This window comes from Taudactylus pleione, unplaced genomic scaffold (assembly GCF_031769625.1).
Source record: "Taudactylus pleione unplaced genomic scaffold, aTauple2 ptg000612l, whole genome shotgun sequence".
Lineage (NCBI taxonomy): Eukaryota > Metazoa > Chordata > Amphibia > Anura > Myobatrachidae > Taudactylus > Taudactylus pleione.
In genome coordinates, this window is record NW_028285014.1 from 2,250,986 (window position 1) to 2,268,825 (window position 17,840).

Here is a 17,840-nt window from a genome sequence, read left to right on the forward strand (position 1 = left end):
TCCACAGTCTTTTAATCTTTCCTCTCCCAGACATTGATATCTTGATCCCATTTATTTCTCAGCAATATGAAGCACAATGATTGAATGAATTAAAGGACATAGAAACTTTTAAAGACCTAAGAATTGATCGATTTTCCCATCTACATTCCAATCAAGATCAAATTACATTAGACTTAAATTAATTTAATTATTCTTAAATGATAAAGACACTATGATTAGTTTTAAAATTCTAAAGTTCAGTTCATGTAGAAATTGGCGGTTGAAATAATGTTTTACATAGAAACAGAATTTGATGGCAGATAAGAACCACTTGGCCCACGTAGTCTGCTCCTTTTCATGTATCCTTTAGGCAACTTCAATCCTATTTGCTCCTTACATTTCTCTTAAGGATATTCTTATGCCTATCCCAAGCGTGTTTAAATTGATTCACCATTTATCTTCAACAACATCGGATGGGAGGCTTTTCTATTTATCAACTACCCTTTCTGTGAAGTAATTTTTCTTCAAATTTCCTCTAAGTCTACCTCCCTCCAGTTTCAGTGCATGTCCTCGTGTTCTTGTACATCTCTTCCTTTGAAGACTAACTATTGTTTGCACAACATTTTTTTAGTATCCAGTAATCTAAACATAAAACAAAAGAATAATTGGCATCGAAAGTATTTTAAGGCTCTTAGACTTTACATATAACGTGATATACAATTTACTTCTAAGACAAACTAATCTGTTCTGCTAGGATGAAGACCTTAGTAAAGGGTGGCAACAGTAATTTTGAAGGATAACACTTTAGCTTGAGCCATTTTTCCTAAGTAATGTTATTTAAGAAACAGCTTTTAGAGGAAATGCATTAATCTAAGATCTTGATTTAATGACCCCTTTTTCAACAAGGCCAAATTATTTGTCAAAATCACAATCAAAAATATAAATAGTAAAATGAAAAACCCTAACAGGAAGCAGGTTCGGATATACTGATGTGCTTGTCAGGATGGCCGAGTGGTCTAAGGCGCCAGACTCAAGATTCTACTCTTCCAGTTAATGGGAATTCTGGTCTCTGTAAAGAGGCGTGGGCTCAAATCCCACTTCTGACAATATTTTCTTACTCTTTGGTTATGTTTTACACTCAAAATGACCGACATTGAGAAGTATGCTCAGGACATCCACAGTCTTTCAATCTTTCCTCTCCCAGACATTGATATCTTGATCCCATTTATTTCTCAGCAATATGAAGCACAATGATTGAATGAATTAAAGGGCATAGAAACTTTTAAAGACCTAAGAATTGATCGATTTTTCCATCTACATTCCAATCAAGATCAAATTACATTAGAGTTAAATTAATTAAATTATTCTTAAATGATAAAGACACTATGATTAGTTTTAAAATTCTAAAGTTCAGTTCATGTAGAAATTGGCTATTGAAATAATGTATTACATAGAAACAGAATTTGATGGCAGATAAGAACCACTTGGCCCATGTAGTCTGCTCCTTTTCATGTATCCTTTAGGCAACTTCAACCCTATTTGCTCCTTACATTTCTCTTAAGGATATTCTTATGCCTATCCGAAGCATGTTTAAATTGTTTCACCGTTTAGCTTCAACAACATCGGATGGGAGGCTTTTCTATTTATCAACTACCCTTTCTGTGAAGTAATTTTTCATCAAATTTCCTCTAAGTCTACCTCCCTCCAGTTTCAGTGCATGTCCTCGTGTTCTTGTACATCTCTTCCTTTGAAGAATAAGTATTGTTTGCACAACATTCTTTTAGTATTCAGTAATCTAAACATAAAACACAAGAATAATTGGCATTGAAAGTATTTTAAGGCTCTTAGACTTTACATATAACGTGATATACAATTTACTTCTAAGACAAACTAATCTGTTCTGCTAGGATGAAGACCTTAGTAAAGGGTGGCAACAGTAATTTTGAAGGATAACACTTTAGCTTGAGCCATTTTTCCTAAATAATGTTATTTTAGAAACAGCTTTTAGAGGAAATGCATTAATCTAAGATCTTGAATTAATGACCCCTTTTTCAACAAGTCCAAATTATTTGTCAAAATCACAATCAAAAATATAAATAGTAAAATGATAAACCCTAACAGGAAGCAGGTTTGGACATACTGATGTGCTTGTCAGGATGGCTGAGCGGTCTAAGACACCAGACTCAAGATTCTACTCTTCCAGTTAATGGGAATTCTGGTCTCTGTAAAGAGGCGTAGGTTCAAATCCCACTTCTGACAATATATTTTTGCTCTTTGGTTATGTTTTACACTCAAAATGACTGACATTGAGAAGTATGCTCAGGACATCCACAGTCTTTTAATCTTTCCTCTCCCAGACATTGATATCTTGATCCCATTTATTTCTCAGCAATATGAAGCACAATGATTGAATGAATTAAAGGACATAGAAACTTTTAAAGACCTAAGAATTGATCGATTTTCCCATCTACATTCCAATCAAGATCAAATTACATTAGACTTAAATTAATTTAATTATTCTTAAATGATAAAGACACTATGATTAGTTTTAAAATTCTAAAGTTCAGTTCATGTAGAAATTGGCGGTTGAAATAATGTTTTACATAGAAACAGAATTTGATGGCAGATAAGAACCACTTGGCCCACGTAGTCTGCTCCTTTTCATGTATCCTTTAGGCAACTTCAATCCTATTTGCTCCTTACATTTCTCTTAAGGATATTCTTATGCCTATCCCAAGCGTGTTTAAATTGATTCACCATTTATCTTCAACAACATCGGATGGGAGGCTTTTCTATTTATCAACTACCCTTTCTGTGAAGTAATTTTTCTTCAAATTTCCTCTAAGTCTACCTCCCTCCAGTTTCAGTGCATGTCCTCGTGTTCTTGTACATCTCTTCCTTTGAAGAATAACTATTGTTTGCACAACATTTTTTTAGTATCCAGTAATCTAAACATAAAACAAAAGAATAATTGGCATCGAAAGTATTTTAAGGCTCTTAGACTTTACATATAACGTGATATACAATTTACTTCTAAGACAAACTAATCTGTTCTGCTAGGATGAAGACCTTAGTAAAGGGTGGCAACAGTAATTTTGAAGGATAACACTTTAGCTTGAGCCATTTTTCCTAAGTAATGTTATTTAAGAAACAGCTTTTAGAGGAAATGCATTAATCTAAGATCTTGATTTAATGACCCCTTTTTCAACAAGGCCAAATTATTTGTCAAAATCACAATCAAAAATATAAATAGTAAAATGAAAAACCCTAACAGGAAGCAGGTTCGGATATACTGATGTGCTTGTCAGGATGGCCGAGTGGTCTAAGGCGCCAGACTCAAGATTCTACTCTTCCAGTTAATGGGAATTCTGGTCTCTGTAAAGAGGCGTGGGCTCAAATCCCACTTCTGACAATATTTTCTTACTCTTTGGTTATGTTTTACACTCAAAATGACCGACATTGAGAAGTATGCTCAGGACATCCACAGTCTTTCAATCTTTCCTCTCCCAGACATTGATATCTTGATCCCATTTATTTCTCAGCAATATGAAGCACAATGATTGAATGAATTAAAGGGCATAGAAACTTTTAAAGACCTAAGAATTGATCGATTTTTCCATCTACATTCCAATCAAGATCAAATTACATTAGAGTTAAATTAATTAAATTATTCTTAAATGATAAAGACACTATGATTAGTTTTAAAATTCTAAAGTTCAGTTCATGTAGAAATTGGCTATTGAAATAATGTATTACATAGAAACAGAATTTGATGGCAGATAAGAACCACTTGGCCCATGTAGTCTGCTCCTTTTCATGTATCCTTTAGGCAACTTCAACCCTATTTGCTCCTTACATTTCTCTTAAGGATATTCTTATGCCTATCCGAAGCATGTTTAAATTGTTTCACCGTTTAGCTTCAACAACATCGGATGGGAGGCTTTTCTATTTATCAACTACCCTTTCTGTGAAGTAATTTTTCATCAAATTTCCTCTAAGTCTACCTCCCTCCAGTTTCAGTGCATGTCCTCGTGTTCTTGTACATCTCTTCCTTTGAAGAATAAGTATTGTTTGCACAACATTCTTTTAGTATTCAGTAATCTAAACATAAAACACAAGAATAATTGGCATTGAAAGTATTTTAAGGCTCTTAGACTTTACATATAACGTGATATACAATTTACTTCTAAGACAAACTAATCTGTTCTGCTAGGATGAAGACCTTAGTAAAGGGTGGCAACAGTAATTTTGAAGGATAACACTTTAGCTTGAGCCATTTTTCCTAAATAATGTTATTTAAGAAACAGCTTTTAGAGGAAATGCATTAATCTAAGATCTTGATTTAATGACCCCATTTTCAACAAGGCCAAATTATTTGTCAAAAACACAATCAAAAATATAAATAGTAAAATGATAAACCCTAACAGGAAGCAGGTTTGGACATACTGATGTGCTTGTCAGGATGGCTGAGCGGTCTAAGACACCAGACTCAAGATTCTACTCTTCCAGTTAATGGGAATTCTGGTCTCTGTAAAGAGGCGTAGGTTCAAATCCCACTTCTGACAATATATTTTTGCTCTTTGGTTATGTTTTACACTCAAAATGACTGACATTGAGAAGTATGCTCAGGACATCCACAGTCTTTTAATCTTTCCTCTCCCAGACATTGATATCTTGATCCCATTTATTTCTCAGCAATATGAAGCACAATGATTGAATGAATTAAAGGACATAGAAACTTTTAAAGACCTAAGAATTGATCGATTTTCCCATCTACATTCCAATCAAGATCAAATTACATTAGACTTAAATTAATTTAATTATTCTTAAATGATAAAGACACTATGATTAGTTTTAAAATTCTAAAGTTCAGTTCATGTAGAAATTGGCGGTTGAAATAATGTTTTACATAGAAACAGAATTTGATGGCAGATAAGAACCACTTGGCCCACGTAGTCTGCTCCTTTTCATGTATCCTTTAGGCAACTTCAATCCTATTTGCTCCTTACATTTCTCTTAAGGATATTCTTATGCCTATCCCAAGCGTGTTTAAATTGATTCACCATTTATCTTCAACAACATCGGATGGGAGGCTTTTCTATTTATCAACTACCCTTTCTGTGAAGTAATTTTTCTTCAAATTTCCTCTAAGTCTACCTCCCTCCAGTTTCAGTGCATGTCCTCGTGTTCTTGTACATCTCTTCCTTTGAAGAATAACTATTGTTTGCACAACATTTTTTTAGTATCCAGTAATCTAAACATAAAACAAAAGAATAATTGGCATCGAAAGTATTTTAAGGCTCTTAGACTTTACATATAACGTGATATACAATTTACTTCTAAGACAAACTAATCTGTTCTGCTAGGATGAAGACCTTAGTAAAGGGTGGCAACAGTAATTTTGAAGGATAACACTTTAGCTTGAGCCATTTTTCCTAAGTAATGTTATTTAAGAAACAGCTTTTAGAGGAAATGCATTAATCTAAGATCTTGATTTAATGACCCCTTTTTCAACAAGGCCAAATTATTTGTCAAAATCACAATCAAAAATATAAATAGTAAAATGAAAAACCCTAACAGGAAGCAGGTTCGGATATACTGATGTGCTTGTCAGGATGGCCGAGTGGTCTAAGGCGCCAGACTCAAGATTCTACTCTTCCAGTTAATGGGAATTCTGGTCTCTGTAAAGAGGCGTGGGCTCAAATCCCACTTCTGACAATATTTTCTTACTCTTTGGTTATGTTTTACACTCAAAATGACCGACATTGAGAAGTATGCTCAGGACATCCACAGTCTTTCAATCTTTCCTCTCCCAGACATTGATATCTTGATCCCATTTATTTCTCAGCAATATGAAGCACAATGATTGAATGAATTAAAGGGCATAGAAACTTTTAAAGACCTAAGAATTGATCGATTTTTCCATCTACATTCCAATCAAGATCAAATTACATTAGAGTTAAATTAATTAAATTATTCTTAAATGATAAAGACACTATGATTAGTTTTAAAATTCTAAAGTTCAGTTCATGTAGAAATTGGCTATTGAAATAATGTATTACATAGAAACAGAATTTGATGGCAGATAAGAACCACTTGGCCCATGTAGTCTGCTCCTTTTCATGTATCCTTTAGGCAACTTCAACCCTATTTGCTCCTTACATTTCTCTTAAGGATATTCTTATGCCTATCCGAAGCATGTTTAAATTGTTTCACCGTTTAGCTTCAACAACATCGGATGGGAGGCTTTTCTATTTATCAACTACCCTTTCTGTGAAGTAATTTTTCATCAAATTTCCTCTAAGTCTACCTCCCTCCAGTTTCAGTGCATGTCCTCGTGTTCTTGTACATCTCTTCCTTTGAAGAATAAGTATTGTTTGCACAACATTCTTTTAGTATTCAGTAATCTAAACATAAAACACAAGAATAATTGGCATTGAAAGTATTTTAAGGCTCTTAGACTTTACATATAACGTGATATACAATTTACTTCTAAGACAAACTAATCTGTTCTGCTAGGATGAAGACCTTAGTAAAGGGTGGCAACAGTAATTTTGAAGGATAACACTTTAGCTTGAGCCATTTTTCCTAAATAATGTTATTTAAGAAACAGCTTTTAGAGGAAATGCATTAATCTAAGATCTTGATTTAATGACCCCATTTTCAACAAGGCCAAATTATTTGTCAAAAACACAATCAAAAATATAAATAGTAAAATGATAAACCCTAACAGGAAGCAGGTTTGGACATACTGACGTGCATGTCAGGATGGCCGAGCGGGTTAAGACACCAGACTCAAGATTCTACTCTTCCAGTTAATGGGAATTCTGGTCTCTGTAAAGAGGCGTAGGTTCAAATCCCACTTCTGACAATATATTCATGCTCTTTGGTTATGTTTTACACACAAAATGACCGACATTGAGAAGTATGCTCAGGACATCCACAGTCTTTCAATCTTTCCTCTCCCAGACATTGATATCTTGATCCCATTTATTTCTCAACAATATGAAGCACAATGATTGAATGAATTAAAGGGCATAGAAACTTTTAAAGACCTAAGAATTGATCGATTTTCCCATCTACATTCCAATCAAGATCAAATTAAATTAGAGTTAAATTAATTAAATTATTCTTAAATGATAAAGACACTATGATTAGTTTTAAAATTCTAAAGTTCAGTTCATGTAGAATTTGGCGGTTGAAATAATGTATTACATAGAAACAGAATTTGATGGCAGATAAGAACCACTTGGCCCATGTAGTCTGCTCCTTTTCATGTATCCTTTAGGCAACTTCAACCCTATTTGCTCCTTACATTTCTCTTAAGGATATTCTTATGCCTATCCGAAGCGTGTTTAAATTGTTTCACCATTTAGCTTCAACAACATCGGATGGGAGGCTTTTCTTTTTATCAACTACCCTTTCTGTGAAGTAATTTTTCTTCAAATTTCCTCTAAGTCTACCTCCCTCCAGTTTCAGTGCATGTCCTCGTGTTCTTGTACATCTCTTCCTTTGAAGAATAAGTATTGTTTGCACAACATTCTTTTAGTATTCAGTAATCTAAACATAAAACACAAGAATAATTGGCATCGAAAGTATTTTAAGGCTCTTAGACTTTACATATAACATGATATACAATTTACTTCTAAGACAAACTAATCTGTTCTGCTAGGATGAAGACCTTAGTAAAGGGTGGCAACAGTAATTTTGAAGGATAACACTTTAGCTTGAGCCATTTTTCCTAAATAATGTTATTTTAGAAACAGCTTTTAGAGGAAATGCATTAATCTAAGATCTTGAATTAATGACCCCTTTTTCAACAAGTCCAAATTATTTGTCAAAATCACAATCAAAAATATAAATAGTAAATTTATAAACCCTAACAGACAGCAGGTTCGGACATACTGATCTGCTTGTCAGGATGGCCGAGCGGTCTAAGGCGCCAGACTCAAGATTCTACTCTTCCAGTTAATGGGAATTCTGGTCTCTGTAAAGAGGCAAGGGTTCAAATCCCACTTCTGACAATATTTTCTTGCTCTTTGGTTATGTTTTACACTCAAAATACCGACATTGAGAAGTATGCTCAGGACATCCACAGTCTTTCAATCTTTCCGCTCCCAGACATTGATATCTTGATCCCATTTATTTCTAAGCAATATGAAGCACAATGATTGAATGAATTAAAGGGCATAGAAACTGTTAAAGACCTAAGAATTGATCGATTTTTCCATCTACATTCCAATCAAGATCAAATTACATTAGAGTTAAATTAATTAAATTATTCTTAAATGATAAAGACACTATGATTAGTTTTAAAATTCTAATGTTCAGTTCATGTAGAAATTGACTGTTGAAATAATGTTTTACATAGAAACAGAATTTGATGGCAGATAAGAACCACTTGGCCCACGTAGTCTGCTCCTTTTCATGTATCCTTTAGGCAACTTCAATTCTATTTGCTCCTTACATTTCTCTTAAGGATATTCTTATGCCTATCCCAAGCATGTTTAAATTGTTTCACCATTTAGCTTCAACAACATCGGATGGGAGGCTTTTCTATTTATCAACTACCCTTTCTGTGAAGTAATTTTTCTTCAAATTTCCTCTAAGTCTACCTCCCTCCAGTTTCAGTGCATGTCCTCGTATTCTTGTACATCTCTTCCTTTGAAGAATAAGTATTGTTTGCACAACATTCTTTTAGTATTCAGTAATCTAAACATAAAACACAAGAATAATTGGCATCGAAAGTATTTTAATGCTCTTAGACTTTACTTATAACGTGATATACAATTTACTTCTAAGACAAACTAATCTGTTCTGCTAGGATGAAGACCTTAGTAAAGGGTGGCAACAGTAATTTTGAAGGATAACACTTTAGCTTGAGCCATTTTTCCTAAATAATGTTATTTAAGAAACAGCTTTTAGAGGAAATGCATTAATCTAAGATCTTGATTTAATGACCCCTTTTTCAACAAGGCCAAATTATTTGTCAAAATCACAATCAAAAATATAAATAGTAAAATGATAAACCCTAACAGGAAGCAGGTTTGGACATACTGATGTGCTTGTCAGGATGGCTGAGCGGTCTAAGACACCAGACTCAAGATTCTACTCTTCCAGTTAATGGGAATTCTGGTCTCTGTAAAGAGGCGTAGGTTCAAATCCCACTTCTGACAATATATTTTTGCTCTTTGGTTATGTTTTACACTCAAAATGACTGACATTGAGAAGTATGCTCAGGACATCCACAGTCTTTCAATCTTTCCTCTCCCAGACATTGATATCTTGATCCCATTTATTTCTCAGCAATATGAAGCACAATGATTGAATGAATTAAAGGGCATAGAAACTTTTAAAGACCTAAGAATTGATCGATTTTCCCATCTACATTCCAATCAAGATCAAATTAAATTAGAGTTAAATTAATTAAATTATTCTTAAATGATAAAGACACTATGATTAGTTTTAAAATTCTAAAGTTCAGTTCATGTAGAAATTGGCTATTGAAATAATGTATTACATAGAAACAGAATTTGATGGCAGATAAGAACCACTTGGCCCATGTAGTCTGCTCCTTTTCATGTATCCTTTAGGCAACTTCAACCCTATTTGCTCCTTACATTTCTCTTAAGGATATTCTTATGCCTATCCGAAGCGTGTTTAAATTGTTTCACCATTTAGCTTCAACAACATCGGATGGGATGCTTTTCTTTTTATCAACTACCCTTTCTGTGAAGTAATTTTTCTTCAAATTTCCTCTAAGTCTACCTCCCTCCAGTTTCAGTGCATGTCCTCGTGTTCTTGTACATCTCTTCCTTTGAAGAATAAGTATTGCTTGCACAACATTCTTTTAGTATTCAGTAATCTAAACATAAAACACAAGAATAATTGGCATCGAAAGTATTTTAAGGCTCTTAGACTTTACATATAACGTGATATACTATTTACTTCTAAGACAAACTAATCTGTTCTGCTAGGATGAAGACCTTAGTAAAGGGTGGCAACAGTAATTTTGAAGGATAACACTTTAGCTTGAGCTTTTTTCCTAAATAATGTTATTTAAGAAACAGCTTTTAGAGGAAATGCATTAATCGAAGATCTTGATTTAATGACCCCTTTTTCAACAAGTCGAAATTATTTGTCAAAAACACAATCAAAAATATAAATAGTAAAATGATAAACCCTAACAGGAAGCAGGTTTGGATATACTGATGTGCTTGTCAGGATGGCCGAGCGGGTTAAGACATCAGACTCAAGATTCTACTCTTCCAGTTAATGGGAATTCTGGTCTCTGTAAAGAGGCGTAGGTTCAAATCCCACTTCTGACAATATATTCATGCTCTTTGGTTATGTTTTACACTCAAAATGACCGACATTGAGAAGTATGCACAGGACATCCACAGTCTTTCAATCTTTCCTCTCCCAGACATTGATATCTTGATCCCATTTATTTCTCAGCAATATGAAGCACAATGATTGAATGAATTAAAGGGCATAGAAACTTTTAAAGACCTAAGAATTGATCGATTTTCCCATCTACATTCCAATCAAGATCAAATTAAATTAGAGTTAAATTAATTAAATTATTCTTAAATGATAAAGACACTATGATTAGTTTTAAAATTCTAAAGTTCAGTTCATGTAGAATTTGGCTATTGAAATAATGTATTACATAGAAACAGAATTTGATGGCAGATAAGAACCACTTGGCCCATGTAGTCTGCTCCTTTTCATGTATCCTTTAGGCAACTTCAACCCTATTTGCTCCTTACATTTCTCTTAAGGATATTCTTATGCCTATCCGAAGCGTGTTTAAATTGTTTCACCATTTAGCTTCAACAACATCGGATGGGAGGCTTTTCTTTTTATCAACTACCCTTTCTGTGAAGTAATTTTTCTTCAAATTTCCTCTAAGTCTACCTCCCTCCAGTTTCATTGCATGTCCTCGTGTTCTTGTACATCTCTTCCTTTGAAGAATAAGTATTGTTTGCACAACATTCTTTTAGTATTCAGTAATCTAAACATAAAACACAAGAATAATTGGCATCGAAAGTATTTTAAGGCTCTTAGACTTTACATATAGCGTGATATACAATTTACTTCTAAGACAAACTAATCTGTTCTGCTAGGATGAAGACCTTAGTAAAGGGTGGCAACAGTAATTTTGAAGGATAACACTTTAGCTTGAGCCATTTTTCCTAAATAATGTTATTTAAGAAACAGCTTTTAGAGGAAATGCATTAATCTAAGATCTTGATTTAATGACCCCATTTTCAACAAGGCCAAATTATTTGTCAAAAACACACTCAAAAATATAAATAGTAAAATGATAAACCCTAACAGGAAGCAGGTTTGGACATATTGATGTGCATGTCAGGATGGCCGAGCGGGTTAAGACACCAGACTCAAGATTCTACTCTTCCAGTTAATGGGAATTCTGGTCTCTGTAAAGAGGTGTAGGTTCAAATCCCACTTCTGACAATATATTCATGCTCTTTGGTTATGTTTTACACTCAAAATGACCGACATTGAGAAGTATGCCCAGGACATCCACAGTCTTTCAATCTTTCCTCTCCCAGACATTGATATCTTGATCCCATTTATTTCTCAGCAATATGAAGCACAATGATTGAATGAATTAAAGGGCATAGAAACTTTTAAAGACCTAAGAATTTATCGATTTTCCCATCTACATTCCAATCAAGATCAAATTAAATTAGAGTTAAATTAATTAAATTATTCTTAAATGATAAAGACACTATGATTAGTTTTAAAATTCTAAAGTTCAGTTCATGTAGAATTTGGCTATTGAAATAATGTATTACATAGAAACAGAATTTGATGGCAGATAAGAACCACTTGGCCCATGTAGTCTTCTCCTTTTCATGTATCCTTTAGGCAACTTCAACCCTATTTGCTCCTTACATTTCTCTTAAGGATATTCTTATGCCTATCCGAAGCGTGTTTAAATTGTTTCACCATTTAGCTTCAACAACATCGGATGGGAGGCTTTTCTTTTTATCAACTACCCTTTCTGTGAAGTAATTTTTCTTCAAATTTCCTCTAAGTCTACCTCCCTCCAGTTTCAGTGCATGTCCTCGTGTTCTTGTACATCTCTTCCTTTGAAGAATAAGTATTGTTTGCACAACATTCTTTTAGTATTCAGTAATCTAAACATAAAACACAAGAATAATTGGCATCGAAAGTATTTTAAGGCTCTTAGACTTTACATATAACGTGATATACAATTTACTTCTAAGACAAACTAAACTGTTCTGCTAGGATGAAGACCTTAGTAAAGGGTGGCAACAGTAATTTTGAAGGATAACACTTTAGCTTGAGCTTTTTTCCTAAATAATGTTATTTTAGAAACAGCTTTTAGAGGAAATGCATTAATCTAAGATCTTGATTTAATGACCCCTTTTTCAACAAGTCCAAATTATTTGTCAAAATCACAATCAAAAATATAAATAGTAAATTGATAAACCCTAACAGACAGCAGGTTCGGACATACTGATGTGCTTGTCAGGATGGCCGAGCGGTCTAAGGCGCCACACTCAAGATTCTACTCTTCCAGTTAATGGGAATTCTGGTCTCTGTAAAGAGGCGTTGGTTCAAATCCCACTTCTGACAATATTTTCTTACTCTTTGGTTATGTTTTACACTCAAAATGACCGACATTGAGAAGTATGCTCAGGACATCCACAGTCTTTCAATCTTTCCTCTCCCAGACATTGATATCTTGATCCCATTTATTTCTAAGCAATATGAAGCACAATGATTGAATGAATTAAAGGGCATAGAAACTGTTAAAGACCTAAGAATTGATCGATTTTCCCATCTACATTCCAATCAAGATCAAATTACATTAGAGTTAAATTAATTAAATTATTCTTAAATGATAAAGACACTATGATTAGTTTTAAAATTCTAAAGTTCAGTTCATGTAGAAATTGACTGTTCAAATAATGTTTTACATAGAAACAGAATTTGATGGCAGATAAGAACCACTTGGCCCACGTAGTCTGCTCCTTTTCATGTATCCTTTAGGCAACTTCAATCCTATTTGCTCCTTACATTTCTCTTAAGGATATTCTTATGCCTATCCCAAGCATGTTTAAATTGTTTCACCATTTAGCTTCAACAACATCGGATGGGAGGCTTTTCTACTTATCAACTACCCTTTCTGTGAAGTAATTTTTCTTCAAATTTCCTCTAAGTCTACCTCCCTCCAGTTTCAGTGCATGTCCTCGTGTTCTTGTACATCTCTTCCTTTGAAGAATAAGTATTGTTTGCACAACATTCTTTTAGTATTCAGTAATCTAAACATAAAACACAAGAATAATTGGCATCAAAAGTATTTTAAGGCTCTTAGACTTTACTTATAACATGATATACAATTTACTTCTAAGACAAACTAATCTGTTCTGCTAGGATGAAGACCTTAGTAAAGGGTGGCAACAGTAATTTTGAAGGATAACACTTTAGCTTGAGCCATTTTTCCTAAATAATGTTATTTAAGAAACTGCTTTTAGAGGAAATGCATTAATCTAAGATCTTGATTTAATGACCCCTTTTTCAACAAGGCCAAATTATTTGTCAAAATCACAATCAAAAATATAAATAGTAAAATGATAAACCCTAACAGGAAGCAGGTTTGGACATACTGATGTGCTTGTCAGGATGGCCGAACGGTCTAAGACACCAGACTCAAGATTCTACTCTTCCAGTTAATGGGAATTCTGGTCTCTGTAAAGAGGCGTAGGTTCAAATTTCACTTCTGACAATATATTTTTGCTCTTTGGTTATGTTTTACACTCAAAATGACTGACATTGAGAAGTATGCTCAGGACATCCACAGTCTTTCAATCTTTCCTCTCCCAGACATTGATATCTTGATCCCATTTATTTCTCAGCAATATGAAGCACAATGATTGAATGAATTAAAGGGCATAGAAACTTTTAAAGACCTAAGAATTGATCGATTTTCCCATCTGCATTCCAATCAAGATCAAATTACATTAGAGTTAAATTAATTAAATTATTCTTAAATGATAAAGACAATATGATTAGTTTTAAAATTCTAAAGTTCAGTTCATGTAGAAATTGGCTATTGAAATAATGTATTACATAGAAACAGAATTTGATGGCAGATAAGAACCACTTGGCCCATGTAGTCTGCTCCTTTTCATGTATCCTTTAGGCAACTTCAACCCTATTTGCTCCTTACATTTCTCTTAAGGATATTCTTATGCCTATCCGAAGCGTGTTTAAATTGTTTCACCATTTAGCTTCAACAACATCGGATGGGAGGCTTTTCTTTTTATCAACTACCCTTTCTGTGAAGTAATTTTTCTTCAAATTTCCTCTAAGTCTACCTCCCTCCAGTTTCAGTGCATGTCCTCGTGTTCTTGTACATCTCTTCCTTTGAAGAATAAGTATTGCTTGCACAACATTCTTTTAGTATTCAGTAATCTAAACATAAAACACAAGAATAATTGGCATCGAAAGTATTTTAAGGCTCTTAGACTTTACATATAACGTGATATACAATTTACTTCTAAGACAAACTAATCTGTTCTGCTAGGATGAAGTCCTTAGTAAAGGGTGGCAACAGTAATTTTGAAGGATAACACTTTAGCTTGAGCTTTTTTCCTAAATAATGTTATTTAAGAAACAGCTTTTAGAGGAAATGCATTAATCGAAGATCTTGATTTAATGACCCCTTTTTCAACAAGTCGAAATTATTTGTCAAAATCACAATCAAAAATATAAATAGTAAAATGATAAACCCTAACAGGAAGCAGGTTTGGAAATACTGATGTGCTTGTCAGGATGGCCGAGCGGTCTGAGGCGCCAGACTCAAGGTTCTACTTTTTCAGTTAATGGTGATTCTGGTCTCTGTAAAGAGGTATAGGTTTAAATCCCACTTCTGACAATATTTTCTTACTCTTTGGTTATGTTTTACACTCAAAATGACCGACATTGAGAAGTATGCTCAGGACATCCACAGTCTTTCAATCTTTCCTCTCCCAGACATTGATATCTTGATCCCATTTATTTCTCAGCAATATGAAGCACAATGATTGAATCAATTAAAGGGCATAGAAACTTTTAAAGACCTAAGAATTGATCGATTTTCCCATCTGAATTCCAATCAAGATCAAATTACATTAGAGTTAAATTAATTAAATTATTCTTAAATGATAAAGACACTATGATTAGTTTTAAAATTCTAAAGTTCAGTTCATATAGAAATTGGCTATTGAAATAATGTATTACATAGAAACAGAATTTGATGGCAGATAAGAACCACTTGGCCCATGTAGTCTGCTCCTTTTCATGTATCCTTTAGGCAACTTCAACCATATTTGCTCCTTACATTTCTCTTAAGGATATTCCTATGCCTATCCGAAGCGTGTTTAAATTGTTTCACCGTTTAGCTTCAACAACATTGGATGGGAGGCTTTTCTATTTATCAACTACCCTTTCTGTGAAGTAATTTTTCTTCAAATTTCCTCTAAGTCTACCTCCCTCCAGTTTCAGTGCATGTCCTCGTGTTCTTGTACATCTCTTCCTTTGAAGAATAAGTATTGTTTGCACAACATTCTTTTAGTATTCAGTAATCTAAACATAAAACACAAGAATAATTGGCATCGAAAGTATTTTAAGGCTCTTAGACTTTACATATAACATGATATACAATTTACTTCTAAGACAAACTAATCTGTTCTGCTAGGATGAAGACCTTAGTAAAGGGTGGCAACAGTAATTTTGAAGGATAACACCTTAGCTTCAGCCATTTTTCCTAAATAATGTTATTTTAGAAACAGCTTTTAGAGGAAATGCATTAATCTAAGATCTTGATTTAATGACCCCTTTTTCAACAAGTCCAAATTATTTGTCAAAATCACAATCAAAAATATAAATAGTAAATTGATAAACCCTAACAGACAGCAGGTTCAGACATACTGATGTGCTTGTCAGGATGGCCGAGCGGTCTAAGGCGCCAGACTCAAGATTCTACTCTTCCAGTTAATGGGAATTCTGATCTCTGTAAAGAGGCGTGGGTTCAAACCCCACTTCTGACAATATTTTCTTGCTCTTTGGTTATGTTTTACACTCAAAATGACCGACATTGAGAAGTATGCTCAGGACATCCACAGTCTTTCAATCTTTCCTCTCCCAGACATTGATATCTTGATCCCATTTATTTCTAAGCAATATGAAGCACAATGATTGAATGAATTAAAGGGCATAGAAACTGTTAAAGACCTAAGAATTGATCGATTTTCCCATCTACATTCCAATCAAGATCAAATTACATTAGAGTTAAATTAATTAAATTATTCTTAAATGATAAAGACACTATGATTAGTTTTAAAATTCTAAAGTTCAGTTCATGTAGAAATTGACTGTTGAAATAATGTTTTACATAGAAACAGAATTTGATGGCAGATAAGAACCACTTGGCCCACGTAGTCTGCTCCTTTTCATGTATCCTTTAGGCAACTTCAATCCTATTTGCTCCTTACATTACTCTTAAGGATATTCTTATGCCTATCCCAAGCATGTTTAAATTGTTTCACCATTTAGCTTCAACAACATCGGATGGGAGGCTTTTCTATTTATCAACTACCCTTTCTGTGAAGTAATTTTTCTTCAAATTTCCTCTAAGTCTACCTCCCTCCAGTTTCAGTGCATGTCCTCGTGTTCTTGTACATCTCTTCCTTTGAAGAATAAGTATTGTTTGCACAACATTCTTTTAGTATTCAGTAATCTAAACATAAAACACAAGAATAATTGGCATCGAAAGTATTTTAAGGCTCTTAGACTTTACATATAACATGATATACAATTTACTTCTAAGACAAACTAATCTGTTCTGCTAGGATGAAGACCTTAGTAAAGGGTGGCAACAGTAATTTTGAAGGATAACACCTTAGCTTGAGCCATTTTTCCTAAATAATGTTATTTTAGAAACAGCTTTTAGAGGAAATGCATTAATCTAAGATCTTGATTTAATGACCCCTTTTTCAACAAGTCCAAATTATTTGTCAAAATCACAATCAAAAATATAAATAGTAAATTGATAAACCCTAACAGACAGCAGGTTCAGACATACTGATGTGCTTGTCAGGATGGCCGAGCGGTCTAAGGCGCCAGACTCAAGATTCTACTCTTCCAGTTAATGGGAATTCTGATCTCTGTAAAGAGACGTGGGTTCAAATCCCAGTTCTGACAATATTTTCTTGCTCTTTGGTTATGTTTTACACTCAAAATGACCGACATTGAGAAGTATGCTCAGGACATCCACAGTCTTTCAATCTTTCCTCTCCCAGACATTGATATCTTGATCCCATTTATTTCTAAGCAATATGAAGCACAATGATTGAATGAATTAAAGGGCATAGAAACTGTTAAAGACCTAAGAATTGATCGATTTTCCCATCTACATTCCAATCAAGATCAAATTACATTAAGGTTAAATTAATTAAATTATTCTTAAATGATAAAGACACTATGATTAGTTTTAAAATTCTAAAGTTCAGTTCATGTAGAAATTGACTGTTGAAATAATGTTTTACATAGAAACAGAATTTGATGGCAGATAAGAACCACTTGGCCCACGTAGTCTGCTCCTTTTCATGTATCCTTTAGGCAACTTCAATCCTATTTGCTCCTTACATTTCTCTTAAGGATATTCTTATGCCTATCCCAAGCATGTTTAAATTGTTTCACCATTTAGCTTCAACAACATCGGATGGGAGGCTTTTCTTTTTATCAACTACCCTTTCTGTGAAGTAATTTTTCTTCAAATTTCCTCTAAGTCTACCTCCCTCCAGTTTCAGTGCATGTCC

General features: G+C 33.8%; 4 non-coding genes across 4 annotated transcripts; all 4 read left to right on the forward strand.

Annotated features, from left to right (window-relative positions):
- Positions 1-976: 976 nt before the first annotated feature.
- On the forward strand, positions 977-1,085 carry TRNAL-CAA (transfer RNA leucine (anticodon CAA)). The gene is made up of 2 exons: positions 977-1,014; positions 1,040-1,085. It is a non-coding gene; the product is annotated as a tRNA-Leu (tRNA).
- Positions 1,086-3,282: 2,197 nt separating this feature from the next.
- Positions 3,283-3,391, forward strand: TRNAL-CAA (transfer RNA leucine (anticodon CAA)). The gene is made up of 2 exons: positions 3,283-3,320; positions 3,346-3,391. It is a non-coding gene; the product is annotated as a tRNA-Leu (tRNA).
- Positions 3,392-5,588: 2,197 nt separating this feature from the next.
- On the forward strand, positions 5,589-5,697 carry TRNAL-CAA (transfer RNA leucine (anticodon CAA)). The gene is made up of 2 exons: positions 5,589-5,626; positions 5,652-5,697. It is a non-coding gene; the product is annotated as a tRNA-Leu (tRNA).
- Positions 5,698-15,961: 10,264 nt separating this feature from the next.
- TRNAL-CAA (transfer RNA leucine (anticodon CAA)) lies at positions 15,962-16,070 on the forward strand. Its single transcript has 2 exons — positions 15,962-15,999; positions 16,025-16,070. It is a non-coding gene; the product is annotated as a tRNA-Leu (tRNA).
- Positions 16,071-17,840: the final 1,770 nt, after the last annotated feature.